An 18,192-nucleotide genomic window follows, 5' to 3' on the forward strand; every position below is an offset into this window, starting at 1 on the left:
TACTGGGGGAAGGCTAATCACTGCGCGCAACTGTTGAAAAGGACTTTCGTCACTATCCACATTTGATTATAGTGGGTTGGAATTCTTGGCGTCAAAGTCGTTCCCCACTTAGGTCGTTCCCTTCACACCGGCCAAAGAATGGCTTTAAGAGTTTTTCAACCCCTCGGGAAGGCAGGCCTGCTAAAGGATTTAAATGCTTTGAAATAACTAAAAGCAGTAAGAGTGGTCTGGATTTTTTATCACCCAATTAAGGGGAGAGCATATTCCTACCACTTTCGAGACAGAGCAATCAATTGTTCTTTTTAAACCTCCAATTCAGTGATTTGCTAACCTATGTAGAGATGTTGCTCCACAAAAACATGATGTTCTTTTTAATCTTAAAGAAAGATTTCCAGATCTAGAAAAATGGAAACGGTCAACAAAGCAAATTTTTCGTTTTGGAGGTCAACAAAAGAAATTGTTTTTTTTTTTGTTTGTAAAAATAAAATTCCTCGCTCTACCTGCAAGAAACCGTTAGAACCCTGCAAACAAACAAAAAGATAAAATGTTAGGTGATTCTGGAGGACTTCTACAAGTCTAAAATTTTAATTTGGTTACAATAATTTTTTTATTTTTTTTATGCGCTACAGAACAAATTGTACGCGCTACAATATATGTGCGATGCGCTAAACTTTATGATAGAAGCGCTACTCTATTTTCTGGATGCGCTGATCTGGGTGTTGGAAGCGCTACTCTGTGTTTGTCTTTTTTTCTGCGAATAGTTCTGCAAGGAAATTTTAAATCTGATGCGCTAATGTTTGAGTTCAAAGCGCTGGATTATGTATTACAAGCGCTAAAATGGGGTTTGGATGCGCTAATTTGTCAGTTCGATGCGCTACTCTGTGTTTTGCCCGCGTTGAGACCTACAGGAAAAATTTGTTAAACAAACTCATGCATTAAGAAAAGGACTTCACGCGCTAAAACAGAGAGCCCACGTGCTAAACAGTAGGCTAGAAGCGCTAGACTGTTAGGCGAATGTGCTACTGTATGTTTTTGACGCGCTGATTCCTATTTCCCGCGGACCTGCAAAAGCGATCAATTTGAAAAAACGATTTGTTATTTGGGGTAAAGCCCCACGGTGGGCGCCAGAAATGTATGCGGGAAAAGTGGGCGAATAAAACTTAATATGTGAAAATTTATTAGAATACTAGTCCACACACACACACAGGACTTCTTGATGCAAGCTATGGAGTAACGTAGTGTTACTCAGCTTTCCAAGGAGGGTCCCATGGTTCTCTATCTCACAATGTCCCTCAAACCAACGTTTTTGCTCTCAAATCACTGAGCAAAATGGTTTAGGGATGGCAAATATGAGAACGAGAGATGCTTTTGATTGATTTTAGTATGAAATGGGGATTAAGCTATGTATGATCTTAGAAATGCAATAAACTAAATGATAAGATGACAAGATTAGTATGAATACTATCCTAGCATACTATATTTAGTTTATGATTGAACTAAAATGATAAAGAAAGTAATCTAAGCATGCATATTAGTCTAATTTATGATCTAAAAGAGGCTAAATGATGAGCATATATGAAATGAAAGCTTGAAAGAATTTGAGCATAAGTGTAATGCTTCAAATTTGAAAGATGATTGTTGTGAATGGAGGAATGAGAGCTCTATTTATAGCACAAACAGGGCAATGGATGGTCAAGATTGAAAGGTTTAATCAAGGGCCAGGTTTGAAAGTTGGGGATCCATGTGCACAATTTGTACCAATGAAATGGTGACAAGTGTCAACATAGGATTGGGTTGAGAAAAGAGGTTGGAGGCATTAAAGGCCTGAGAAGACCTCATGGTTATCTAAAGGCTAAGGGTCAAGTTTAAGTTAGGTTTACCCACTCGATTAAGAGTTAATCCAAGGATAAACCTTTGTGCAAATGATTAAGAGATAATCATGGTCAAAGCATTAATGACCTGATGAGACCCTTGGGTTGGATAGAGGTTGAGTCAAAACAAATGTTTTAACCATGTGGGAAGGTTTGAATTAACCATTAATGGTTATTGGAGACTTTAGGGATTAAGTGGTTGAAGGTTGGAAGCCTTTAATGGTTTTCAAAGACTTTAAGGGTTTTAGTGGTTGAAGGTTGAAAACCTTCAATGGTTATCAAAGACTTTAAGGTTTTTGAGAAGTGACTTCCCTTTGCTTAGGGATGTGACAAAATTTAGAGGAGGGTTAGGTTAATTAGAAGCGTTTAGAAGATTCTAGAAGGGATTAGGAAAGGGTTTGGGATTTTGCAAGTGGATGGGGGGGATAATAGGATTTAATTGAATTAAATGATTTTATTCAATTTGGTTGCAATTTGGAGAAATTAAATAAATATGATTTATTCAATTTAGGATAACTATTTAATTAAATTTGAATTTAATTAAAAGTGGATAGGAGATTTAATTGAATAAAATGATTTATTCATTAAATGGGTATAGTGAATTTAATTTAAATAAATTGAGTAACTTATTTAATTAAATAGAGGAATGTGGATAATTTAATTAAATTGAATTTAATTAAATAGAGAAATGAACATAAAATATTCATTTAGGAATATGGTCATTTTTATACGTCTACATTTTGCCCCTCTTTGAAGTGACGTGTGTGCACATGTTATTTCAAAGAAAATGATGCCTTATCATGATTTATGATCAAATGCAATTTGTGTCGCTCTTTTATTTGCAAGTTGTGCCCCAGATTTGATGTGTGATGCCCCCTCGGGAGATGAATCAATTTTGAAAATTTTTGATTTAATGTGATAAAGTTCGTATGATGTGTAGGATGTCGTGTATAAAAAAGTGTGTAGATTGATTCATCTCCCGATAAATTATAGCTGTTTTGGTATAGGGGAGACCGCGACCATATTACAGGGCCAGTTGGCTAACCCTAATTTCATTTTCCTCTTATAAAAGGGGAAAAGGGGTCAAATTAGGTTCATTTGTGCTTTGTTGATTGTGAAGAAAGAGAATTTGCTCTGGAGAGAAAATGTCGATTCCCTATCACAAACACCATTTTGAGCGCATTCGGAGGTACCGGAGGCCTGTAGCGCATGGACCACCAGTAAGTCAACGTTTTTGACCTCTTTTTGACTTTTTGTTTTGTCATTTTTAGGCGTTTTTTAATTTTCGAAGTTTGGATATTTCGTTTTAGCGTGTTTAGGGTCTATTATAGCGCATACGCAGTGTAGAGTAGCGCATCAACTAAAAATTTAGGGGTCACGTCCAAAAATGCTGGTTAGCGCATAGGATTTTTAGGTTAGCGTGTGCACGTAGAATAACACATGTAAAGTGGTGGGTACCGCGTCGCATCCACAGGTTAGCACGTAGGACTAACCTAGCGCATAGGAGCCGCCGGGGTTCGCATAGGGAAGGGGATTTAGTGCGTAGGGATAACCTAGCGCATAGGGCTAAACGGGTAGCGCCTAGGAGAGATATATTAGCGCGTAGACAGAGTCTAGCGCATATGACAGGTTAGGTAGCGCAGTGGAGGAAAAGAGTAGCGCATAGATAGAGTCTAGCGCATAGGATAGATAGATTAGCGCGTAGGAGAAACAGCCTAGCACGTGGGGGTGTTTTAGCGCATTGAAGATCTGTTTTAGCGCATCAGAAAAATTTTGCAGTTTTGGCCGAGTTGAAAATGTGTTTTGTGTGCCTGTCGTGTTTTTGATGAATTTACCCAAGATGAGTATTTGTATAACTTGTTTTGATGTGCAATTTTCCAAGTTATGTATAGATATCAATCTGTTTGTTGTGATCAGAATATCCCTTTGCACACTATCCAGATTATTCAACCTCTTGTTTTATTCATTTTACAGGACTATAGTAATATTCAACCTTGTTGTCAAATTTACAAATTATCCATTGCTTGGAAAACTTAGATACCTATTTAAAGAGAAAGAACAACAAATGTTGGGTCGAGACACACCTGCCACAACTAAACGCTCCCTCAAATTTGGAATACACCTCCCACCCATGCAACATGAATCTTCTATTAATATCAGGTCGATTAAAGCCTTGAACCCCTTTCAAAATAAATGGACAATAAAAGGGTGTGTGACAAACAATAGGAAGATGCATCAGTACAGTACACCAAAGTCCACTAGACAAGTGTTTAGCTTTGACATGATAGATGATGAAGGTACTGAAATTAGAATAACTTGCTTTGGCGATGTAGCAGAGATGCATTATCATAGGGTTGAAGCAGAAACATATTACACTGTATCGAAAGGTTGCATTAAAGAAGCTGACACAAAATGGAATAAGCTTAACAACCATCTTGAGATAACTTTGGACAACAATTCAATATTAAAGCGTTGTGATGTTGTTGTTGATAGTGAAGCAAATAATTCTCGATTCACACTGATCAATGAAATTACATACTGCACCAACAACACTTTAGTTGATTTTATTGGTATTGTAGTTGTTGTTGGAGAACCCTCATTAATTCACAAAAAATATGGAAGCGAAGTAATGGAGAGAACTGTAAAAATAAATGATGTCTCAACTTTTACTATCGATGTTAACTTATGGGGAGAAACATGGCAAGGACTGGGTGAAGATTTGAAGAACATGCACACAACCCAAACAGTTGTTGTCCTTGCAGTCAGAAATGCTCGTGTTGGTTATTTCAATGAAAAGGTGATCAACACAACCACAGCAATAACTCTAAATATAAACCCTTCTATCCTTGAAATGGAGACACTTATGTTAAGAGGAAAGATTCTAGATGACCTTTTACCACTGTCGTGTGTTGCTGGACAGCTTAACTCACAATACAGTAGGATGACAATCACAACTGTTTTAGAACGTACAAGTGTTCTCTCTGAAACAGTTGAAACTACTATTAGGGTTGTTGTTAGAATCACTAAAACTATTTCTTTTTGCTATCCAACCTGCCCTTTGAAAATTAATGGCAAAGAGTGTAAAAAGAAATGCATCCAGCAAAATGATAATCTATGGTTTTGTTCAAGATGTCAAACTCATGTGCCAGAATGCAATTACAAATACTTATTGCAGATGAAGCTCCAAGATCATACAGGCACTCTTTGGGCTACTACCTTTGATGAGGTTGGCACAAATCTACTGCAAAAATCTGCCAAGGACCTTTACATGCTGCAATACGATTTGGCTACACAAAAAACACCTCAGACCATTATCAAGGGTGTCCTTTTATCTTGCTTTGTTTTCACACTCTCTATTACAACACATGTACAATTCAGAGCCCAAGCTCAAAGCAACAATTACCAAAGTTGCGAAAATTGATTTCCAGGCTGAATGTACCCTTCTGCTTGCAGAGATTGCACGGATGAGTGCGATTGCATAGTTCAAGACCAATTAGATAGTGATGCTTTTTATGGGCCTTTTGATCTTCATAGAATAGATAACTTGTTACTAGTTTTTGGTGGTAATCGACAAACAGAACTAAATTATCGATGGTTGTGTATATCAACACTATCCAAACTCATGTTTTTCTTGGTTGTCCAAAACTTTTGGTTTTTGACATTGCTTTTGTTCTGAAATTCTCCAAAAGTTGCTTCTACTTCAAGTTGTTCATGTTTTCCAGAATTGTTCATCTTACCTACTAAACCCAATTCTTGTTTTATTCTGCCATGCTCCCATGCATCAAAAATATATCAAATGCAGTTTTGCTTCTTTGCAGCTTGTTATCTTATATCCTTTTGTACCTTTTTATGTTGTGTTGTTATTGAACATCCATGTTTTCCAAAAATTCTTAATTTGTATATCTATATTTATACTATGTTGTAAAAACATAATAAGAAAGAAACCATACAGATTACACATTGGGGCAAATATTAAAACAAGAACCAATAGCTTCAATCTATGTTGTTTTAACAAATTTCCTAACCTCGAAATCATGATTTCTATATTATGCTATTCCACCGCACTATCTCTGCCCATTTGAAATTATAATCTGCAATGTCAATGACTTGTACAATGTTGTTTATGTTTATTGTTATTAAATATTCAAAGCATTTAGTTGACCTGTCTCTTTTTTTTATTGTAATATTTTGAATCCTTTTAGATATGTTCTAATGCTTGGTCCAGACACACTTCTGCTTCTCATTAATGTTGAACTGTAAATTGAAATGGAGATTTTGAGCATCCTTGCCAATTCACATACAGTTATAATTTACGTTCATCAGCCTTTTCCTCTTTTAAAAACAACAACTTTCATATTCTTCTTTGTATTCATTCAATTTATGCAAATGTTTGTTGCCTTATATGTTCTCTCCAGTGTTTACTGCTATTCACAAACATGAATATCTCCATTTATGTATCACGATATACAAAGATACATATAAATTTCTATATGCATTTACATATATTTCCATACACGTACATGCATACATATGGTCCTACACAGCTGCATACTCGCATACATACAACCACATATGAACCTCTATACATGTACATACAAAGGCAGGCATTCACAATAGATATATATGCACATGAACAATCTTATATATCTTGAAAGTTGTGTGTCTTCATATGTAAGTAAATCTATGTGCAACATATTTTTTATGTGCATGCATGTATCAATGCATATGTGATTATATGTATGTGTTTGTGCTTCTGTATAGAAATATGTACACATGTATGTGTATATCATGGAAATTGGTATATACATTTATAAAAAAATCCATACACATACATGCATACATATATTTTTACATAGCTGCAAACTACCACACACCTATAAACATGTTCATACACAGGCAGGCACTCACGATAGATAAATATGAACATGCACAACATTATATATCTTGAAAGTTGTGTGCCTACATATGTTAGTAAACTTGTCTCTAGCCATATTCTTTTATGTGCATGCATGTCTCAATGCATGTATAGTTATATGTATGGGTATGTGCTTAAATTTTGTGCAAAAGTATTTAACATATGCAATTCAAAGATTGCATCAAACAAAAGTTTCAAATAAAACTATATAGATTAGAACATAGACACTATCTTTAATAGTTGTTTCTTGCACACTCAGCATCTTATATGCTCTGTTCATTTAAATTGTCTAAAATATTAATGCAGACCACAACGCAAGAATGAAATCTTAGGAAAGTGAAAAAGAGAGAACAAAACTCTCGCTATTATGCAGAACATAGAGAAGAAATCTCTAAAAAGCGTCGCCAGGAGTGAATGAAACACAAAATGCTCTTGCCTATGCCTGCACCACGCGAAACCCCATAGATGATGGATTCGGATTCACTTATTCTGAATCAGAACCTTCCTTTATCATGTGGCCAGACCAGTATTGTATCGCAACAAATACAACAAACTTCCTTGAATAGTAGCAAACTACAAGAGAAACATACAACACAAAATAGGCAACCTCTATACCATCAGACAATATTGCAGACTACAACAACACAACAATGCACAACAAATTGTTTCTCTTCTATAGAGTACATTCAAACATTGTAAACCTTCCGCCATTGCATTGATTCACTGTCCATGCTTCAAACATGTAGTATTTGTAAGGAAAGATATATTGGAATGGTAATATGCAGGAACCAACAACATATTATCTGTTCGAGATGCTTTTCTGAAAATGGTGTTCATCGTTTCTCTTTGGCAAATAACTTAGACCCGGGCGAGCAACCTGTTGTGTTAAAAAAACTTACCCAAGTAGAGGAGATGCTTATAGCTAGGGTTGCTCCTGTTTTGCAAGTCAGACATGGAAGAGGTGGCCAATACAAATACACTGGTCACACTATAAGTTTTCCCCAAGATATTTCAGAAATTGCAAAGCTTTTGCCACGAAAACTAAAAGACCTTGAAGTTCTTATCATCCACTGAAGTAATATACAAGGAAAATAATATGATTGTTATGTAAATAAATTCCATGTTATGGATGCATTGAGCTATAAAATACAACTTGACCAATACTATAATGATGTTGTCATAGACTTTGATGTTGTCAACCTGCTTCCTAATACTACAATAGATATATCAAATATGTTGCACTCTTTAGAAGAAGATACTGATGTAACAACTATTCCACCAACATAAGACCTTCTTGACAATTGCAATGAATATGATGTAGAAATTTCATCATCTTTTATTCCAAAACTGCCTGCTGCAACCCGTGAACTAGATACAGTTAAGAGAACCTTGCAGTTAGATGTTGACACTGATAATAATGTGCCTTGGCCTGAAATAAACTTGTCTCTAATAAATGAATATAATACAATAGGCTTGTTAAGTATGGCATTCCCAACCCTTTTCCCATCTGCAGTTGCACTTCCACTGCAACCACATATCAAACATGTTCATTTACATGAATATGCTCTCCACTTAATGAGATATGTTGATCAAAGATTTGGACAACATGTTAGATTTTGGTATTATATTTACAATCTAATTATGAGACATCGTTCGCAACAATCTGCAACTATCTTCATTAGAACTAATTTGGGAGAACCTGTCCCAACCACTATGGAAGCCCTTCATGAACGATTGCAAAACACTCCTGATGATCAGTTGTCTAATCAATTGTTGTGATTTGGTGCAACACTTTTAGGCGCTCGTGCATATTGGCGTAAATCTAGAAAAGAGGTTACTGCAATGATCTTCCAATTGGGGACCCCAACACTGTTCTTTACATTGAGCTCAGCTAATACTAAATGGCCTGATTTGCATAGGCTTTTCTCTGAAAATGATGGTCAAAACACACAGTTTACAAGAAAACAACTTACAAACCATGTGATCTGCAATCCACATATAATAACATTATACCTTCACAATAGATTTACAATATTTCATGAAGAAGTTATTCAAAAGTTGTTCCAAGCAAAGGATCATTGGTATAGGTATGAATGGCAACACCGAGGCTCATGACATATTCATGGCTTCTTATGGCTCCCTAGAGCACCAAATATGGAGACCATTGATTGGACAGATGATAATAAGGTCCAAATGGCAAAAAATTTCTTCAACAAATATGTATCTACTTGGAATCCCCGCAACACAGCAAACCGGATGAATGCAATGCACTACACTGCAATGGATGACCCATGCCTAGCTAATACAAAAAAAATCTTCACCATGGACATTGCATTGGATTATGAAGCATTACTTAATAATTTACAGAGACACATAAAATGCACAGAACATACATGCCTCAGGAAAAAAGGTCCCACATTTGAATGTTGTTACAAAGCTCCATGAGTTCAACAAGAGATGTCTACATTGACAGTTGACAATAACAACAACCCATTCTATAAACCTATAAGGAATTATGATCATTTGAATATTCATAATCCTTTGATGCTTTCACTATGGAGAGCTAATATTGATTGTCAACCAGTCACTTCAAAAAAAATTGTCCTCCAATACATTTCAAAGTATGCTTCCAAAACAGAAAACAAATTGCAATCCTATATTGAAATGCTAAAAACGATAGTAAATACAACTAAATCTAAAGATAGCATATTATTAACATATCAGAAATTTATGATGGGCATAGTAGCAGACAGTGATATCAGTGCACAAGAAACTTGCCATATGTTACAGAAATTGCCTCTTCTAAGTTGTAGCTGACAATTTGTCTCTCTAAATGTTGGCAGAAAAATACTGCACCGTGTCATAAAATCAGATAATGGAACTGACCTTTCCACAACTTATATCCATGCTTATATGCAGCACCCTTTTCAATTAAATGCAACAAGTTTGCTACAATCAGCACAAGGGTTTTCATATAATTCTCAACGCAAAAAAACAAAATGGCATATCAGGGATAAAAAAGCAATTTTGACTGTATATCCTCAGTTTAGAGAGCCTCCAGATGAAGATACCAATGAGTTCGAGATTTTTTGTTGGTCTGAACTGCTGCTATACAAACCGTTTCATGACATCCCAACTAAAATAGGAACTTCAAAGGAACAAATTATAGAAAATTGGAAAAACTTTAAAAAGACTAATTACAACCATTTGCAAAATCAACAAATTATACATGATTGCAGCTCTCCAAATGAAGATGACAGTGACAATAATGGTTCTCAACGTCAAGATGATACAAATCTATACGAGTGGGAGTTTCTCTCACAAATGGGAGCTACAAATAACTTTGCCCAAAATGATCTGCAAATGCTAGGCCGTCGTGATTACGATATTAACTACTTGTGGGGAGAAACTGTTGTGGATGATCAATTAGACTATACTTCTCTTCAATTCATAGCTGCAAGCAAGCTACAATTCCAACACGCTAGCATGCAAATATCCACATAGGATAGAAAAAAAAAATAGCTATCACCTAAACAAAAAGTTGCGCTCAACATTATTCTACAACATCATAATAATCAATATACAACAACACCTCTACGAATGATTGTTCAAGGCACTGCTGGCACTGGTAAATCATTTTTAATAGATTACATTAGGAAACAATTAAACATATCTCTAGCTGTCATGACAAACCCATTGCTTGTTTTAGCACCAACAGGTGTTGCTGCATTTAATATACAAGCAACAAAAATCCATGCAGGGTTGCGCATACCTATAAGAGAAATGCATCCTTTGACAGGGCAGTCATTAATGACATTGCAAGAATAATTGAAACATATAAAATATATTTTGATAGATGAAATGAGCTTTTTAGGCTCGAAATTACTACTGAAGATAGATAGCCATTTGCGCCAAGCATTCCCTAACAATCAACATGAAAGCTTTGGTGGGGTGTCCATAATTCTTGTAGGTGATCTTGCTCAGCTTCCCCCTATAATGGATAAACCTATATATGCATCACACTCTACAGCCCTCAGTTTATAGCATTCTTTTACTATTGTCGTAACATTGGACACTATTTTCCGCCAACAAGGTGCATCTATAAGACAGCAGCAATTCAGAACACTCCTTCAGAACTTAAGAAATACTCAAGCACTGCAACATGATTGGCAGTTTCTGATGTGCCAGACAAATGCAACATTAACTATTCAACAAAAGAAGGATTTCAACTCATCAATCCATTTATTTGCAACAAATGAATTTGCACGGTTGCATAACAAGAAAATGCTCAAAGAATTAAATTTTCCTGTTGCTCTAAGTTTAGCTAAAGTTGGTAAGCAAACAAATACTGAATATGACAACGATGAACAACTACCATTGGACGTATTACTTTCTGTAAATTAGCAAGTGATGTTAATAGCTAACTTGTGGATTCAAGTTGGCCTTGTCAATGGCGCTATTGGTCTCATAAAAACAATTGTATATGAAAACAATACAAAACTGCTAGACTTGCCAAAATATGTGGTCGTGCAATTCAAGGATTATAATGGACCTCCATGGGATATAGCGCATCCAAAAGACATACCCATTTTGCCAATAACACGAGGCAGGCGTACGCAAGTGCCTTTAACAATGTCTTCGGCCATCACTATTCACAAATTTCAAGGACTTACATTAGACAGAGCTACAAAAGACATAGGTAATATTGAAAAGCAAGGACTCACATTCACAGCTATTTCAAGAGTGAAGACAATTGATGGGATACAGATCGGACCACCATTCTCTTTTGAAAGGTATTCCAAACTGCAAAATAATGCTTATACAACCATTAGAAAGAAAGAAGAAACTCGTTTGCAGCTACACTCTACCCAAACAAATATCTATTCAGCTTAAAATCTTCTAGTCTAGAACCATCTTTGTTACATTCCTCTGCTTTCAACAAGGTAATTACAATTTTACAAGGTCTTATCTCTTCAAAACATGTGCATTCTTAATCATCCCTACTACTAATTCTTTTGCCCTCACTGTTCATTTTAGATTGCATTCATTCTAAGACATCCTCCATGCTACATTGAACACTACACACAAGTGTTCCTATCTATACAGACTGCAATTATTTTCTAAAGATATATCAGGTATAACACAGCTGCAACACATTGCACATTCACATCACTCACGACTCCAATATAAACAAGTATCTCAGGTATGATATGTTACTTTTATTGCTTCAAATATACTCTGTTAACAAATTTTTATGCTCCAACATTGCTCTATGTCACTTTTATCTAACTTGCCTCTTTGTAAGATAGCTACAATATATTGCCTCTCCACTTCACTTGTTGTCAATCAATTCTTCAATGTAGTTTTCTCCTACACAATGCAGGTATACATACCTATCAAACATACAAAGTTTACATTCTCTTCTTTTTATGTGGCCATATAATTCTTTGAAGTCATATTCAATGCTCACTTCAAAATTTCTTTTTCAGTTTCTCTATATACATTAATACCTAGTACAAAAATTACGGAGAAATATGCAAAAAAAAATTTACAAACCCTTGCCCAATGGCTTTTTACAACATCAATTGTTCACAACTTGAACATATACAACTATCACAGGTATAATATTTTACTTTTATTCCTTCAAATATACTTTGTTGATTATTTTCTATGCTCCAAAACTACTTTAGCCCTATTATGTGTCATTTATTTTGAGGTTACTGAAACAAATGTTTTTTAAATGTATCTTTTGAACATATTAAATCATAGATGGCCAGTTTGATGTTCTTGTTCTCACTTTTCAACTTATCACTGACTGTAGCTCAAATGTGTTGTCAATATCAATTATACAAAGTTATACACAAAAAAAAACAATGCTATGCTTGGTTTGTTCTTTTTGTCTGCAAAACATGTGTTGGTCAGCCCTCAATTAACTTTCTAACTCTTTTGACACTAAAATGAATATATTTCTAATCTGTTTTAAACTTTATACTAGTCAAACATTTGTGATACAATCTAATTTGAAACATCATCCTGGTTGTGGTGCTGCTCCAACATTATACATCTATGCGAAGTTTAACAGCTTTTATTAATGTCATTGTTAGAGGAACTGTGTATTATACCTCTGATAAGTTTTGTTACAAAAGTGTCTGTTGCATTCAAAACTCACTGCTCCAACATAAACAACTCTCCCAGGTATGATATTTACTTTTATTGTTTCGAATATACTCTATTGACACAATTTACTACTCTAACATTGCTTTCTCTCAGTTTTATCTAACTTGCCTCTTTGTACGTCAGCTACAATACATTGCCTCTCCACTGCATTCGTTCTCAATCAACCATTCAATGCAGTTTTCCTGCTGCAAAATGCAGGTATGCATACCTACCAAACATACAAATTTTACATTCTCTTCTTTTTATGTGGCCATGTAATTCTTTCAAGGCATATTCAATGTTCACTACAAAATTCCTTTTCAGTTTCTTTGTCTACATTAACACCTAGTGCAAAAAATACAGAGAAATATGCAAGAACAAAATGCTTTAATCCTCTTATGTGTCATTTGTTTTGAGGTTACTCAAACATATGTTTTTTAAATGTATCCTTCAAACACATTAAATCATAGATTGTTAGTTTGATGTTCTCATTCTCACTTTTCAACTTATCATTGCTTGTAGCTGAAATGTGTTGTCAACATCAATTATGTATTCTATTACTTCTTTCAAATGCAACAGACACTTTTCTAACAAATCTTCCAATAAAATCAATTAATAATCATAGTTCTGTTTGCCACGCCACTTCAGTTGTTTTAGCACATGAGTTGTATATATGTTGAATTTGAGATACTGAACATATTTCTTCTTTTTCTTGTAGAGATAAATATTAACAGAGAATAACATACCCATGCTCCCATTTGGTACCAATTACAAGCAAACAGTTTCAAGTCATTTCCAAATTCATACTTCATATGTGCTTTGCAACTTTACCAAATTAATCCTTCTGGCGTCCCCTCCTTCAATGCAGGCAAAATCTTTTGACCAACCAAACTAAATCAGTTTTTCTATTTCACCAAAATCCATTCATTTTGTTCAACATATTTCAGGTCGTATTCCTTTTACTTTCTTAAAATAATTTAAAATTGCCCATTATAGTTATTTGCCACTTTTAGCGTTCTTTATTCTAGTGTTTTATCTCCCCATTACAAATAGATTTAATTGTTGTTTTCCTTCAACATTTCCTCAATTCTACAGTGTTCCTATTCCGCCCTCTGCACTTTATTTTATCCCTTCCATTGACACTATTCAATTCTTCATCAAATTCAAAAGCATTACATGGCGACACATAGTTTTAAAAGTCTCCTATTCTCTAGGCCTCTACACCTGTAAGTATAAAACTATCTCAGGTATAACACAGTTAAAAAACATTACCTGTCTACTTCACTCACTAACTAATTTATCTTGCTTTAATCTCACTTACCTCTTTATAAGATAGCTGCAAACTATTGCCTATCCACTTCAATCACTGTCAATCAACCATTCAATGCAGTTTCTTCCTACACAATGCAGGTATACATACCTATCAAACATTTAAAGTTAAGATATATTATTAAATTTTATTATGAATTCCTTATTATATGTCTTTTACTTAATTTACTTGGATTCTTATTATGTGTATTTCATTTTCAAATATACTACTTTTAAATATATTTGCTTGCATCTTCAACACTAACATCTATATCCACTTTTTTTGCACGCCCTATATGTTGCTATACCAAAAATCTCACAGACAGGATTGCCAATATGTTCCATTGGTTACCTTGCACTTTCAAGCCTCAACTCTCATGCATTGTAAGTTTTCCTTGTACCTTCTTTCCTCTTACTTCATTATTTATCATCTCATTATGATACTATACTCCTGTTCTCAGTAATTATCAATTGCCCACAATCTCATCCTTATAAAGTTTGTTTTTTTGTCACTGAAATACACAAAATAGGTACTTCGCATTTCGCACGTATCCAAACTTCACCGGCCACCTCCGTCAACATAATAATTTAACAGTAGACACTCTTATTTTCAACTCTATTGCATACACATTTTTAATCATCATTACATTTCAAAACTCTTTGTCTGCAACATGTACTTTGTCCATATATATCACAAATCTATGACTATGTTGTCCTTACAAAATTTGCAGGCAACAAAAAAACAACTTTAGGATGTTTTGAAACTTTGTTGCATTCCAGATTTATCACACTAATATTCTTCTTTTACGTATTGTTTATTGACAAATATTGCTTGTTTTTCCCCATTCTTGTTATTTTAACTAAATAGCTATTCAATCGAAATTTTCATTCAATTACCAGAAGTCGTTCATTTTGGTAAGATGTAATTTTTCTGAGCTATTTTGCTCTTTCAATTTGCCCTCTTCCAATGGTTTTGTTCATCCAAGATGCATTCAATTACATTCTAATGGGTCTTTTCAAATATCAGGGGAGAATGTTTTTTAGCAAACCAATTTACAAAACCTTTGCCTATCGGCTTCCCATTGTGCGCACATAGCGTGCAACTGCTAGTTTTTAATTTTTTCAAACTAACATATGCACTAAAAAGAGGTGCTATAGTTAGGGCAATAGTAAAATGTGCTCTAAATAATATATTGTAGGATAAAAAATCAATTAACTTAAGAAATTGATTGTATTGAATGCATTTGTTGTTATTGGTTGAGATGTCTTCTTTGTTGTTGTGAGTGGTATTTGCCTTTCCTTACCTAGCGATATATAGGGATTATTGGTATACATCTTGGGTCATTTTGGGTCCATGGTGGTTGGTTGTAATTAACAATACATGTATTATTGGCATACATTTTGAGTCAACTTGGTATTAATAGTAGCACTTGTTTTTCATGTTGTTTATCATTAACTTCAATATTTTTTAGGACATTTGTGATGAAGAATTCTAGCAAAAGTCCAAATTGGATTATTGTTATATGATATCCATACCTAGTTCTAAAGTACCCATTTTTTGCATAGGGTGGAAGAATACTAGAAAAGGTTGGGGAGACTGGTCTTACCACTGGTAATTGCATTCGCTTAAAAAATTCTAAACCTTTTCAATGTAGCAATTTTGTGTGGATCCTGAAATCATTTCATTTCATGAGACAATAAATAATGCTCTATAAAACTTGTCTTTAAATTAGTTGAGAGAAAGTTCATCGTTTCCAATAATAAGATTTAAACTCGTGCATTTTAAACAATTCTTTTTGTTCCTTTTATATGAGCTTGATTTCTTTAAGGCTCTCTCCAGATATGCCACAACCATCACCATAGTATCAAAAAATAGATTTGGTGGATGTATTTCCAATTTTCTTTGTATCAACAAATACTATATGAATGAAAGCCACAAAATCTATGTGAATGGATGCCACGAAATCTAACTTTCAAATGGAATTTGTCAATGAAATCTATGTTGAGCATTTAAAGATTGTGGCTATTCCTCTTGGAGTTGTTCATGTGTTTGATTCTTTCATAGTGGTGAAATGAAGATCTAGATTGGAAATATGCAACTCTCCTCTTGCATGGTGGTTATGTTCCTTTTTCTTGCAGTCATTTGTAGTAAAAGGGTGTGCATGTTAGGTGTGCACTTTTAGCTCCCTAGTCACATGTGAAAACGCCTACTATTTGGACTACAATACGGAGTTCTTATATCTAGTTCATGGTCAACCCATTGTTACATGAAAGAATTGGATGATTATTCATTGGTTTCTTATGGGTTGTGAATTTTGGTATAATTCATATTTTATAATCTTCTAAACAATGTAATTTCTCTCTAGGTTTTTTGACTTCTCTATTTCTAAAAGCTATGGGTTTGTTAATCTGGGTATTTCCATTTATTTAGATGACATATTTAATTATATGAGTGATTGAATGTTTAAGTGGAGTCATATTTATAGACATGGTTAAACAAATGGTTTTGGATGTTTAAGCGGTATAATTTATATGCTATAAGCTTCTCAATAACTTAGTTAGAACTCTCTAGATTTTGTAAAAAAAATCATATCTATAAGCTATGGGTTTGTGGATCTAGGTATTTTCATTTTAGATGACATATTTAATTATATTAATATTTGAATGTTTAAATGTATTTAGATTCAAACCCTCAGGAAAAGGGCTTGTGTATTTAAACCCTTCGAGAGTGTTCAATTTGAATCAAATCCAACAAGCCAGATAATACATTTGTATGCATACCACTTCATGCTAAGAAACACTTCTATAGCATGTCATGTACAGGTTGAATGAAGCCTGGCATCCTAGCTAAGTTGAACATTATAAAAGAATCATAATGTTCAAGCATTTTGTCATCTAAATGCCTTAACAGTAAGAGATTAGGCTTCCTTTCGCATTGTTGTTCTTCACGTTGAGTTGCGTTTCTTTTGGACTGTTATTTGCTAGAACCATTTTGCTTAATTTTTGGATATTACTTCAGGGTAAGAACCACCACCTGAATCTAAGAAGTATAACAAGGTTGTTGATGATTTAAAATACTTATAAGAAGCAATCTCAAGATAATAGTTTAATACATTGTTCCATATACATTTAGGTCCATATGATGAGTGAGACGAACTTTGTTTCACATCCATCTTCGATATGCTAACATGGGATGTCTGTTGGTATTAGCAAGCAATCATTTCTTCAACTTTCGGGGCAAAAATAATAGATTCTAAGTAAACTTCTTGCATCTCTCCCTTGATTTATATATCCAATTAATTCCTTTCAAAAATATATCCAATACACAAACACGTTACAAACAACACATAAAAGAGTGGTTAATTTGGGGATCTTACTATAATAGCTAAATGCGTAGAACAAAATCAAGGTATTTGACAGATTGGCAACTAGATATAATTGCAGGTTTCTACAATCAAAATAGAAACTGATAATTTTAAAAACCTTTTATTTTAGGTGAAGCAACATATATCTCATGTGGAGTATAGTGGCACTAAGTACTCCAGAGCACAAGTTATTTGAGGTAAGGGAACACTTTTAATGAAACATTCTATTTTTTTTAGTTTTTCATAGGTATAGCATAGTTGGAAAATCCAGAACATATATACTATGCTACATATTCTATATAGAGAGATATATAAATTTAGTTGAGTTTAATTTTATGCGTGGTATTTAAATTTCTTCTAACTACATAAAACCATTTCAACTGCCTTGAAATAATGAAGCAAAATCAACAAGTAAAATATAGAGTCACAAGAACCCAAGTGCTTTGAATTGTAGATGAATGATCCTAAATTTTAAATTTGTAGCAATCATGGGTACACGAAAATTTGGGACTACATATTGCCAAAGAAGAAAATGAACACTAAATGCTTGGCAATCTCGAGCTTCCAAACCATTCAT

Source organism: Cryptomeria japonica, chromosome 2, assembly GCF_030272615.1.
Source record: "Cryptomeria japonica chromosome 2, Sugi_1.0, whole genome shotgun sequence".
NCBI classification, from domain to species: Eukaryota; Viridiplantae; Streptophyta; class Pinopsida; order Cupressales; family Cupressaceae; genus Cryptomeria; species Cryptomeria japonica.